Source organism: Amphiura filiformis, chromosome 20 (genome assembly GCF_039555335.1).
Source record: "Amphiura filiformis chromosome 20, Afil_fr2py, whole genome shotgun sequence".
Taxonomy (NCBI): Eukaryota; Metazoa; Echinodermata; class Ophiuroidea; order Amphilepidida; family Amphiuridae; genus Amphiura; species Amphiura filiformis.
In genome coordinates this window covers 19,731,993-19,746,452 of record NC_092647.1, presented here as the reverse complement: position 1 = coordinate 19,746,452, position 14,460 = coordinate 19,731,993, and positions in this window count along the sequence as shown.

Sequence of the window (14,460 nt, the reverse complement as noted above, 5' to 3'; positions counted from 1 at the left end):
TAACAAGTTATGTGTAAGATACTGAGCAACATGCTTTCCTTAAAAAAATAAGACCGGTATTATTACTTGTATAGCACATATCACATAGAGTAGTGTCCTGTTTTCCTTTGTGTAATACAGTTTTTTACTTTTTAAAACTGCATCCCTGCATACAATGCTTTTTGAATATCAGTAGGTCCATAGTAATTCCGAGTCATGAAATTACTAATGTTTTCATTCTGCTCTGAAGCCCCATTTGTATTACCATAATCACTCGGGTATAAGCCCACCTCCCTAGATAGCAGATTTCACTTAAAAAATGGGGGTGGGCTTATAACCGGGGAAGGGCTAGTGCTTGAATTTAAAAATATGAACAATCACCCCCCATTTGTATGCACAATGTACCAGTAATTTCTATCATCTTTGTCAATTTCTTACAATTAAAAGTGTGGAATGTTAATTATCAACAGATGGTTTTTTTATCTTTGTTGTTAAATATGAGAGCAAAGCATTGATTTGATTTAAGAACTTGGCCAAAATTTAGTACTGGGCTTATACCTGAGTGCACCCTTGTTCCCATTATGTTTTGAAAAATAGGGGGTGGGCTTATAGCCGAAGGTTGGCTTATACCTGGGTGGTTACGGTAATAGTATCACCATCTTTATCCTGTTTTGAAGCGCTGTTTTCATCAATTTGAATCCAAATCTGGCAAAGCCTTTGGAAGTTCACTTTTATTTTATGCAGCCAAGCTGGAAAGATGACCAGTACGGTTTATACAAATTCATGCTGCATGCTGACTTTGTAGTTGTTCTGCTTTAAATTCAAACAGAGTGCATTCAGCATGTAAGACACTCTCGACCAAATTTGTTTCAAGGTGCCGAATTGCTTGCAGACAACCAGAATGGTCAAACAACCGGTGCCTCGGGGTCAGAATTTTGTTTCACAGTGCGAGAATCAATCTCGATTCTTGCAGAATAAATTTGCGGGAATCATTTGATTCTCGCAAATCAACTTCTGTGTAAACTACAAACGTTTGCGAAAATGAACTTTGATTCATGCAAATCTGTTTTACGAGAATCTTTGCGAGAATCGATTATCTGATTCACGCCGAAATTCTGACCCTATGTCTGTGTCTCAGAGGTACATGTAGTTGAAGCCTTAGTTGAGGTAGCCTTAGATATAGTTGAAGGTGAAATACCAGAAGCCTTAGAAGCAGTGGGAGCCTTAGTTTCAAAAGTTGTCTGAGCCTCACATGTTATCATATTTACTTGTGCTTTATCAGTGGAGGGCAGCGCGCCTAAGTGGTTGACAATCGCTGCATCAACCTTAACACAAGCAGCACAAGAAAACTTTCTTTTGGTAGTCTTAAAGATTGTTAACATGTAGCTCGGAAGTAACGTGCACTTGTAATGTACCCATCGGCCACAGGAGCTACACTCTATCATGTATAATAATGTATCAGCTTCTTTGCAGAAGCATGATAACGAAGACGAAGTACAGGTAGTACTATACCGTGTGCAATAAGTAAATCCCCCCCTATATATTACAAGTGTAAACAGTGATAGAAAATCATAGAAACTTACCCATTCCTTAGTTTTGTTGACTATCTGATCTAAAGTTGTTGTCACCATTGCGTTCAAAAACATTTCGGACTCTTTGGACCCAGTGTTGGCCGACAAGCGCCCTCAACGTGGATTGGGGAATAGATTTCCAACATCGTTGCACACGGCTTATGAGTTGAACACGTGTCGTACAGTAAGGAGGCTCATACACCTTCTCTTTTAAGATGGCCCATAAATTCTCAATCACATTCAAGTCTGATAATTTTGCAGCACTGACATTTCATGTAATGATTTTCTACTGCAAGCATATTAAACATATGCATGTCCTTATTTTGGCTCCCTATGCCAATGTGCCATGTGTGAGTTTTCTTTTCCACATTGTCTCCCAACTAAACAAAAACCTGGGTGTCTGGTACTGGTATGTTTTTGCAATTTGTTTCGCATTACATCCGCCTCTAGTCCAGAAGCAGCATATTGAAGGGCCACCTTCACCTCTTTCTTAACTTTCTCTTCTTCCACCATTTGTTTTGCCCATTCTTTGACTTTTGCATCAAAGTTTTCAGCCAGTCCTTCTTGGATTTTTGTTGGTGTCTCATAATTCAGACAGAAAACCTTTCTTGAGACGATCAAAAGTCTTCTGACTTGCACCACCGTGCTTTAGCTGCAGCACAGTTATAACTTGAGGTGCATTAACATCTTTATTTCTGCAGTTAAGAAGTACTCCTGCTGCTGAAAGAGTGCTATGTTGGATGGCTTCCACATGCTTAACCACCTGAACATCATTACTGCTGCAACATTCAACACAATGTGTAAAATTGGTGCTTCCTTTATAGCAAGCTCATTGTCCTGTTCTTCAGATCACCAGTTTTCTAAGTCTGCAGGGGTGTATAACTTAAAAGAGGACATGTTCTCCTTTGCGCATAATTTTATACACTCACGCTTCACATTGTGCACAATTCCAGAAAGCACATAAGCCTCCACTTAATGCTTTGGCAGCTGCACTTCTGTAATTACCATGACACAAAACCTCTGCAACAGGTACCCACTCATTGGAAAGGGAATGCCTCTTGGTAATTCCATGATGATATATAGTCACCTGAAATAAAATAGGTACATACAATGAAAGGATAAAACATTTTAGTCAGTTTGTTAAAACTATATTAAGCATGAAGAGAGAGTAAAAAGCTGCGTCGGCAGTGTGATGATGAATACAAAAGTAAAAAGTAGGAAACTACCGTGAAGTATATAAAATTGGGCGAGCTTTCGGCCATAGGCCTTTTTCATAGCCATGATATAATACTTGATCATTAAGCATGATCAATGGAGGAAAATTATGACTTGATGTGCATTGACATCTTTATTTCTGCAGTTAAGAAGTACTCCTGCTGCAGAAAGAGTGCCATGTTGGATGGCTTCTGCAGTCTTAATCTTATTCTTAGCCACCTGAACATCATTTACTGCTGCAACATTCAACACAGTATGCAAAATTGGTGCTTCCTTGGCAAGCTCTTTGTCTTGTTCATTGGTAGACCAGTTCTCCAAGTCCGCAGGGGTGGATAGCTTAAAAGAAGATTTGCTCTCCTTTGCGCATAATTTAGCACATTCTCGTTTCACATCGTGCACAATTCCTGAAAGTGCACATGCTTGCACTGATGCCAGCGATGATGCTTTGGAAGCTGCACTTCTTATCTGTCATTCCTATGATACAAATCCTCTGCAACAGGTACCCACTCATTGGAAAGGGAACGCCTCTTGGTAATTCCATGATGATATATAGTCACCTGAAATGAAATAGATGCATATACAATCAAAGTATAGAACATTTTGCTCATTAAAACCATTAGGGTGCATCATTCTGCTTCAAACAGGCCGAGTTTTTTGAAAGGAAAAAAAAAATTTATAGTGAGACAAAAAATGTTTTCTTGTAATTAGCTGTATTTAAACATCAACTGATCGTGAGAAGTATAACAACCGTAAAATGTCAAAACCACAGTAAACAATGCCCTATATGGTGTCCTCACCGTCTGACCCATCCCGAAATGTTTTCTGTCTGCTGGGTGTATACAAAATGGTCAATTTATACTTACTGATGATAGCACTAGTTTTTATCTGGTCTAGGGCTGGCTTCCTAGCACTTGCACCTGAAATGAGTGTGTGGTCAGGACTTCTTTTCCAAACATGCACATTAACAATGCCTTTGTTGCCTTGCGGGCATCTGTTCTAAAGCCACCTTCAAGGCATTTGATGGTATGAGCTGAAGTTGAAAAAGAATAATCACAAAATTATTAATTTAACAATTGATTCAATGGTTCTATTGATCAGTGTTAACATGAATTTAGCTTGTGCTCCAATTTTGACTGCCTATGAATTTGAGCAGGAAAATGTGGTGCATGGAAGCTGGGGTACTCAAATTTTTGAGAGAATTTAAAAGTGGACCTATCAATATACCAATTTTTCAAGAAATTTGGACCCATCGATTTGTACCAAAAGTCCAAATTTTTGACATTATTATGTTTTGATGAATCCAAGTGTGTGAAAATATTGGATCCAAAACATTAATAATGATAAAATTGGATGCTTTTGCCCAATATTTATTGGTCTCGCTATGTGAGTTTTAAAATATTGGACTACGCCTTGTCCAATATTTTAAAACTCATAGCTCGACCAATAAATATGGGCTCAACCGATTCAATTTTGTATCAAAATTTAACAATTTTCCCCCAAATTTGGGCTAGTGAGGCAATTATAGTCCAGGATAGGTCGAGCAGTGACTTTAAATAGGGATCACCTGGGATGATTTACGCACCAGTCCTTTATGAATGGAAGTTGTAAACATGAGTACTCGGAACAATCACCTGGATTTCCTTTCAACTCCTTGGAAAACTGAATGAACTCCATCCAGGTTCCTGGATGTGACCATTTCAAGTTTGCAGCATTGAAAAAATAAAAAATATGGTTCCCAAGCAGTCGACACTAAAACGCTTGAAATATTAGAAATTGCATGATACTTGTTTTCTTCAATTTTGTTATTGGTTTTATTTGATAATAACTTTTCATCAAAAAAAAAAGTTATTTGATACTGGTTTTCACTCCTGTGGGCCAATCCATTCCACTCTTGCCATCTCTTCTGGTGTCACCATTCTAGTCTGAAATGATAAATTGACAAGAAAAATCCAAATTACTTGTCATGTTTCAAGAGATATTGTACATGTGTGATGTGATCTGTGAAAACCCTTTACATGTTGCATTATCCTATTTTGTTTTATAAAAACAACAACTATTTCATTATTTTTTTCTCTCACGATTCTTTGCCCATAGAGTCAATCCAGTATTCTGAAGATGTATTATTCCGGACTGAGCAAAAGTTCAATGTTCTTGCTGACAATGCAATGCAGCCGATTCAGCGACACATCTTTACTTCTATATCGTATCAACACATTGTGGCTGGCCTCATTGTGGCTGGAGTGCCCTCCCCATCTCCTCATGTATAACATTAGCAGTGTCATCTGCCCATGTGTTAATTTCAATTTCATACGCCATAGCATGGAGTAGGCATGAGAGGGGAGGGGTCTGTGTAGTGTATGCAACACCTTCACATGTTGGATCCTCATTTTCAGGACATTTTTTACAGGAGCACTTTTTGAGTGGGTGGAAGTTGCATTGTCCTCCTTCCCATTCATGGATATCCTTGGCATGGTATTTACCCAATTTTCTTAGTGTCTCTGCATACACTTGCGGGTCATTTTCACATTGGTTTGCTACGCACTAGTGATTGATGCATGCCTTGCGCTTTAAGTTATCACTTATACTTCCACAAGCTGGTTTGTTTGCTGTCGATACAAAGGTATGGTTTTTACTTGCGCAAACACATTTCACGCTTGTGACACTTGCACTTGTACTTGTTCTTGTATACTTCCGAAAAAGCCTTCTTTTTCTGCAGGGCTTCCATTTGGTTATTATGTGCACGGCCAACATGTCTGAGACACTTGTGAACAAACTGGCTAATGGTATGAGATACAATGTCTAGTTCACTGGTAGATGGGATGACCTGTAAAAGAGTAAAGAATTATTATTTGAAAGTGATAGACCTTGTGGCTTGCGCACAGTACATGCCCAGCATGGTGACAGTGGAAATTGGATGCGATTTATGTATCTTCCGCTGAAGAGAAATATTGAATCTTGTCGTACCGTCTAATAGGAATGCTATTATTTTGAGCAGAAGTATGGAAATGTTTTCTAACAGTGACATTAATTGTCAAATTTGACAAGTATTTCTACAAGAGTGTCTCCAGAAAACTGAAGATGACTGACTGTTCCCATTACACCATTAACTAGGCCTTCTTCAGTAAGGAGATTGCGTAGTAACATAACACATGTTCCAACAGAGACATGAAGTGAACTTGGTAATCCTCCAGCAGTTCTGTTGTCTTTAGGTATAAATGTTTGTGTAAGGTGCAGCCCTGAAAGGGTGCGTAACCTGCTGAGAGCTACATACGCTTGCCCGGCTTGGAATATGGTGGGACCTATTGATATGACAGCATTTGAAAGCCACAGACCTTGTGTCTTGTGTACAGTACATGCCCAGCATGGTGTAAGGGGAAATTGGATGTGGTTTATATATCTTCCTCTAAAGAGATATTCTTGGGTATACCTCTGAATAGGAATGCTATTATTCTGAGTGGAGGTGTGGAAATGTTTTCCAACAGTGACATTAATTGTCAAATTTGACAAGTATTTCTAGAGTGTCTCCAGAAAACTGAAGATGACTGGCTGTTCCCATTTCACCATTAACTAGGCCTTCTTCAGTAAGGAGATTGCGTAGTAACATAACACATGTTCCAACAGAGACATGAAGTGAACTTGGTAATCCTCCAGCAGTTCTGTTGTCTTTAGGTATAAATGTTTGTGTAAGGTGCAGCCCTGAAAGGGTGCATAACCTGCTGAGAGCTACATACGCTTGCCCGGCTTGGAATATGGTGGGACCTATTGATATGACAGCATTTGAAAGCCACAGACCTTGTGTCTTGTGTACAGTACATGCCCAGCATGGTGTTAGGGGAAATAGGATGCGGTTTATGTATCTTCCTCTAAAGAGATATTCTTGGGTATACCTCTGAATAGGAATGATATTATTCTGAGTGGAGGTGTGGAAATGTTTTCCAACATTGACATTAATTGTCAAATTTGACAAGTATTTCTACAAAAGTGTCTCCAGAAAACTGAAGATGACTGACTGTTCCCATTACACCATTAACTAGGCCTTCTTCAGTAAGGCATGAAATGGTTTTTTTCTTCTCTGAACACAATGGTAAACCAGGCTGAATTTGGTATTATGCATCCATTTTTCATTCACTTTGCGTGTTGTATTCATGTTGGGCATATGCTGTACTTCATGTTGGGCCTATGCTGTACTTTAACAATTCTCGCTGATCTGAAGTGCATCTATTTGGTGCCAATTAAAAATATGGTTCCCAAGCAGTTGACACTAAAACACTTGAAATAGAGAAATTGCATGATACTTGTTTTCTCCAATTTTATTGGTTTTATTTTATAATTTTTTCAACTTTTCATCAAGAAATAAAAAGTTATTGGACATTGGTTTTCATTCCTGTGGGCCATTCCACTGCACTCTTGCCATCTCTTCTGGTGTCACCATTCTAGTCTGAAAAGATCAAAGTCAATCCAGTATTCTGAAGATGTGTTATTCCTGACTGAGCAAAAGTTCAATGTTCTTGCTGACAATGCAGTGCAGCCGATTCAGCGACACATCTTTACTTCTGTATCTTATCAACACATTGTGGCTTGCCTCATTGTGGCTGGAGTGCCTGCAGCCTATCTCCTCATGTATAACATTGGCAATGTCATCTGCCAGTATGTTAATTTGAATTTCATACGCCAGAGCATGGAGTGGGCATGAGAGGGGTGTCTGTTTAGTGAATGCAACACCTTCCCATGTTGGATCCTCATCTTCAGGACATTTTCTACCGGAGTACTTCTTGAGTGGGTGGAAGTTGCATTATCCTCCTTCCCATTCATGGATATCCCTGGCATGGTATTTACCCAATTTCCTTAGTGTCTCTGCATACACTTGCGGGTCATTTTCACATTGGTTTGCTAGTAGACAGTTCGTCATGTAGTTCCTGACCGTGTATGTAGCGTTCTTACTATAGTGGACTCTGGTTTGCCAGGCACTGTCACTGCATGTGACAGCTATTGACCAAGAGCCCGATTTCTGATGTGGTTTCTGCTTCATGTCATCTTTAGCTCTTTCCAGTTGGTCACTTAAACAGTTCACAAACAGACCCATACATCACCTTCACTACGATGTAGAAATTGGCCTCTGTGAGTACATGCATGCCCAAACCTAATGCCAATACCTTGTGCATGTCAGCATTCATGAAGCCAGATGCGATGAAAGCAACTGCTAGTGCCAAGTTTGTTGCAAGTCGCAGCGGTTGGAACACCTGTACTGTGCTGTTGAAGTTGACAACTCTATCATAAGTTTTCTTCCTCGGACAGCCATCACATTTCAGTACAAATGTTAACTGCTCCACCCTTCCCCTTACTCAAAATGGAATGCTATTTAATCCTTTTCTGTCATCTGTCCTCCCATAAATTCTTTCAATAACTGCAGTTGTGTGGTTGCATTTTTTATCTTTGTGAAGGACTGCCATTTATGGGGCTTCATATCGGCTCTCTTCTTGCTGTTAAGCACAGCAGCTGGCACTTTCTGGTTTTTTAGCTCCCCATTCTCGGACTGGCCAAACACCACAAGCAGTTCAGCATACACATCTGCTGCTAAAGAAGCCAGGCTGAAGATGGTTTGGGCCAAACCATTATTCTGCATATGGGATATAGAAATACATTATTATTATAAATATGTGTATTTTAGAAAGCCACCAACAACATTGGCCACATCATTGTTTCTCTTGTATACTGAAACATACAGGAAAAGTCTAAATGATCTGCACTCAGCTTTACAAATATATTGTGAGAACTGTGGACTGAAAAACCATGATGCACTAACATTATAGTGTTGTTTTCTGCTTCACATAAATTTAAGTAGTTTTGAAATTTGTTACTTCAATTGAAAGATATGGCAATTTTAATATAACTACCCAATTTCATGTCGACATAGATGGGCAGCGCTTTATGTTTTCTGTCCAACAATCCACACAGCCTGTACTCTTTGATTCATTTCCCATTTTCCCTGTAAAACAATAATGTTAGTAAGGTTGAATGTCATGTGTATTATATTTCATTAATGCAATCCATAGATAAATATTTCAATATCTCACTTTATCCTGTGTGGTCTGTTCACTATGCATGGACTGTAGAATGTTGTGCTGGTGTGCCAAGAATGAGATGGCATCTTCTGAAGCTTCCAACTCCTTCCCAAACACATGTACAAGTCTGGTTTTGTAGAATTTGTTCAATGGCTGTTCTTGATTCAGCTCCTGTACTGCCTTCACCCAGTGGCAACCCTCAACTACTGTATATCTGTTTGGTTATCAAGCCATAAACGAAATGAACAATACAATATTTTTGCAGGTAAAACTGTAGACTTTTTCTGAGTCCTTAGGATGAGATGAATACTTTGGGTCTGGTTTGTAACCAAAATTGACCAATTTTGATATTTGATTCATGTGGTACCCTGTAATGTCAAATGTCATATAAGGGTCATTTTACAATTATTCAGGGGGGCAGTTTGGCCCTGGCTACACCACTGATTCTGGGTGGTATAGTATGTGTGAGTATATATATATATATATAATATATATATGTTCACTTACCGACATTTGTTTCTATGTCATTTTTCCATTCCTTCACCTTCTTGTCATATCCATTGGTCATAATGTCGATGGCATTATTTGTTGCTGGTTTACTGCATGTTATTGCAATCGTCTTATAGCACCTGAAAATCATCTTACAACACATCTGACTATCCTCCAAATGCAGTTGGTGTACTTCAGATTGAATGTGGTCCGCTGTATTTGTAGCACGAATGTTGCACATTTTGCACTGGTAATTGTTCATTGCAATGTACCCATTCACCTAAAAGATAAGGCCTCAAGCTTTGGTAAGCTAAGATGAGGCTAAGGATATGAGGCTTCATGAAGCTTATTTTCTGAGGCTAAGGTCTGCAATCACATAGAAGTATACGGTATTCGCTATACAAAATACGCTCATTCGATCAGGCTGAGTTCACATAGGAGTATGCTATGTGAACTCAGCCTGATCGAATGAGTATATTTTGTATAGCGAATACCCTATACTTCTATGTGATCACAGCCTAATGGAGTAATGCAAGCAGGGTTGTCACTACGCCGGCCCCGCACTCACATTTGTTTTTGTTTTTTTACAATTCCGGAAGTGGATGATGATATTTCATCATAAAAAAGCAAGAAATTTTTTTTTGGGGGGTGGTACCCTCAAAGCTTATTCCCTGATCCCTAGCGTTCACTAAAAAGATGCGTGGCGCAAGAGCTTCGCTCGCTATGCTTCCTCTTCAATATTTTAACCAGTACTTTTTTGCTTGGTGCCTTTAGATACGCTGTGAGCAAATTGCACATGAAGATCACTACACTAACCCGCCCTCACAGATGTATAGTCCTAATCCTGCACTTTCACTCCATAATGATCGTGAGCACAAGAGATGTCAAAAAATGGGCCCTTACTCTTGTATTGGGCGCCACATCCATCAGAAAAACATACTATATGCTCCATAGTATCCCCTAGCTTGCTCTTCAAATGGGACACTTGTGATATCCATGAAACTGTTAACTGCATGGTAGTCTTGTCTGGCAATATATGAACAACAGATTCCTGCATTGTGGTGCCACAGACTTTATCTCAAGTAACTTACCACATTTATCCTAAAATTGACTGGGTCCAATCACAGATGTGTAATGCAGTTTACCCTGTACTTTCACTCCATATTGATGGTGAGCACAAGAGATGTCAAAAAATGGGCCTTTACTCTTGTATTTGGTGCCACAGCCATCAGAAAAACAGACTATATGCTCCATTATTATGTTTTGATGGATCCAAGTGTGTGAAAATATTGGATCCAACACATAATAATGATAAAATTGGATGCTCTAGGCCCAATATTAATTGGTCGCGCTATGAGTTGTAAAATATTGGACTCGACTACGCCTCGTCCAATATTTTAAAACTCGTAGCTTTCGACCAAAAATATGGGCTCAACTAATCAATTTTATATCATAGTATCCCCAGCTTGCTCTTCAAATGGGACACTGTGATATCGATGAAACTGTTAACTGCATGGTAGTCATGTGTCTTGTCTGGCAATATATGAACAATAGATTCCTGCATTGTGGTGCCACAGACTGGGCATACGTAATAAGCAACTATCTGATGCACCGTTGCATTAGAATGGTACCAATGGACTGACTGCACATCATCATGGTACTGACACATATAGTTTTCTTCGAAGCCAAGCACCATGACAACCCACCCAGATATAATTATAAGGTTGCTTGTGAGCTGCGTAAATTGGTGGCTCTGCCATGAAACATTAAACAGGTGTCCTGCTATCTGCTCAGACTCCTTCAAGAGCTCTGCCACACATTCTTTCATGGTACCTTCTTTGGTTGTTATTATTTGCCTCAACACTGTGGCCCCATCTTGTTTGGACGTCTTCTTCTCTAAAGCTAATTATAGGCTCGAATGATGTGCTTTAGAAAAATATTATAGCAGCTACACAAACTTGACTCTTATGCAAACCCATCACATGCTGCACCATCAAACGTCGGGCTGGCTATCATTACCATCAGTACCACTTTTGGCATGTATTTTTATGTATTAACTTACTTCTACCCCCTGTCACATTCCTCCCACTCTTCAACGCTGCAAGTACACCCATCCCTATATCAAATCAAATCAGAAACAAATACAGGGATGTGAGAGTTCCTCTTTTCAGCTGATTTCCTCTTTTTTTGTTGCCAAAATTTATGTGTTTTTCTTTTATTTTCAGCCCATATTTGGCGTTTTTACCCTGATTTTACGCTGTTTTTAGTGATTTTCCTCGTTTTTGATCTGTGGCCTCTCACACCCCTGCAAATATTTGTGATTACATTTTCTGGTTTACCAAATAAATGACCACTGAGGAACATACTTCAAAATGAGATGGAATTTGATCCAATATCATACAATGGCTTGAGCAGCATATTTTTACAGCCCCTTAAGGGATCTAGAATGAGCGTTTATGGCATTTCGACAGTATTTTTTGTCGGACATGAGAGCACCTCAGCGATCGAATTGCATTCTGAATCTGAAGCATGTCTTTCTGATATCAAATAATTTTCATTTTTGAAATTCACGATATAATACAAATTTTATGACAAATTATTAAAATTTGATATTTTTCAAATTTTGATATATAACAGTCCTTGAAATAAATTTTATAAATCAAATGATATATTCTTAAAGTGTATGTAGCTGGGAGGAAAAGCCGACGATCAATTGAAAATTTTGACCTTTTATATTGAAGATATGGATTTTTTCCCCAAAAGACCTATTTTTTTTCTGGTGTTTTGGGAAAAAATCCATATCTTCAATACTGAAAAGGTCAAAATTTTCAATTGATCGTCGGCTTTTCATCCCACCTACATACACTTTAAGTATAAATCATCAGATTTATAAAGTTGACTTCAAGTACTGTTAAATATCAAAAATATCAATTTTAATGATTTGCCATAAAATGTGTATTACATTGCATAATTTCAAAAATCAAAATTATTTGATATCAGAAGGACATTCTTCGTATTCAGAATGCAATTCGATATGTCTGATGTGCTCTAATGTCCCACAATAAATACTGTCCAAACGCTCATACCCCACCCCTTAATGATTCCTCTCCACATCCACCATGATCCTAAGAATGTACTATTTTATTTATGCTTGTAAATTAACAACCCTGCAGTTGCAAGAATTCCTCCACCAATTGCACACATGGAAGCTTTGAATGTTGACAGCATCAATTGAACAAGGATTTAATTTTAGGTTTTAACCAATATCCCTGTATGCATCCTTCTGAATGTAAATCTGCTCATTACATGTGGTATTTTCACAACAACTTCAACGAATACACATATATTTCCTTGTGTATGCTTTGCCATATAAATGACAAATATAGGTCTAGAAATTTTGATCTGCATATATCTGTATTCATCTAATTGTTTTGAGCAGCAAACAAAAAAGCACATAAAAACATACCAGTCCCACAGCATAAATCCATTATCCATTCGTCTTTATCCGTTGTCGCTTCAATTAACGAGCTATACAGCTCAACTGGCTTCTGCCCATGGTCAACCACTTTGCTGTCTTCATCTTTGTACAGTGTATCTCCTTTCACACTACCAAGGAAGTTTGACTTCCATTGAAATGTCCTTGGCTTTTTCTTGTGTGCAATAACTGCACCACAGACAGTCGGTTGCAGAATTCCACCTGTTTAATTGTAATGACAGGAAACAAGGGAGTTAAATTTTTATGCTTGTACTAAAATTAGAAATTGCAGAAAAAATCATGGAGTCACTGTGAGCAAATCGCACATGATGGCTATTGTATGTAATTACCTATTCTGTTTTGCTTGTCTCGTCTATATTGTCATGTAAGCACTGCCTGGAAGGCGCCTGGAAGGCAATTTAGAAAGCAGCATTCATTATATTATGTTGTGCATTACCATTTCTAATGTCCAACCGTTTTTCCACCCGATTAATTGGCAAGATGTATAGAGTGACATGTGACCTTCTAACATGAGATAGGAGACCATTAGTAGAAACCCTTGATGATACGCTCTTGTTGGCTTTACAGGAGATGATGGCCAATAGCTAAGTGCGACAAGCTGGATGCGTAGAATAGAACATGAGCAACTTTCAACAGTACATTGGAAACATTTCCCTGGATAGAAAAATAAATACCGAGTACAAGTAAAAATGGCATTGGGCACTACATGTAGCAATGGCAATGCGGCAGTCTTTCGGTCATGACCCGATTACAAGATGTCATACAATACATTGCTGCTGCTTTGCTGACATTAAGGCACCTGGAGCACACAATGCACTTTAACTGGATAATTGCACTCACTGCCAACTTTTGATAGAGATTGGATTGAGTTGCAAAGTGTTGGTTTCGATGTCTGAAATGGTGTCACTGGAAAACATTTGTTGAATTGTGTCATCACTGTGGAAGTCTCCTGTGAATGTTTTTGCCCTTTTCATCTGTGAGATAGCCACAGTTTATCTAAAACCTTCTTCATTTTGACTTTTTGTTTGTTTTGAAGAAGATGTTGCTTATGGAATGAGCCGCACGCTGGTCTTATATGCTTGATTACCAAGTCAGCCTCTTTTTCTTAGCTTGTATAGCATTACCCACAGAGGTCGGTGGTTATGACTTATCATGTGACATGCCTACACATGGCCAGCTGGGTCTATGAAATAATTGCACTCACTACCCACTTCTGATAGAGATTAGGCATATATTGAGTCACAAGGTGTCCTGTTGGTTTCCAGTGTGTCATGGAAACCAATGTCATCACTGTGGAAATCTCCTCCTGTGAATGCTTTGCCCTTGGTTTTTATTCATCTGAAAGACAGCCACACTTTATCTTACGGTATTGTTCATCACTTTCTGAAGGAATGGGAGCGTTACAGGATCATATCCGGCATTCTCCATAGTATATTTACAGGTTGTATGCTAGATTACCATGTCATCCTCATTCATAGCATCGCCCACAATGTTCAGGTGGCTATCACTCACCACATGACATGCCTATACAACATGGCAATACATGTAGTATTTAAATCTGGTTGACTCCTGACTTTCTGCCCCTTGCTTGGCTTCACGGTCATCAGCTATTATTTTGTCCCATTGCTGTTGAGTTGGGGTTACTAGT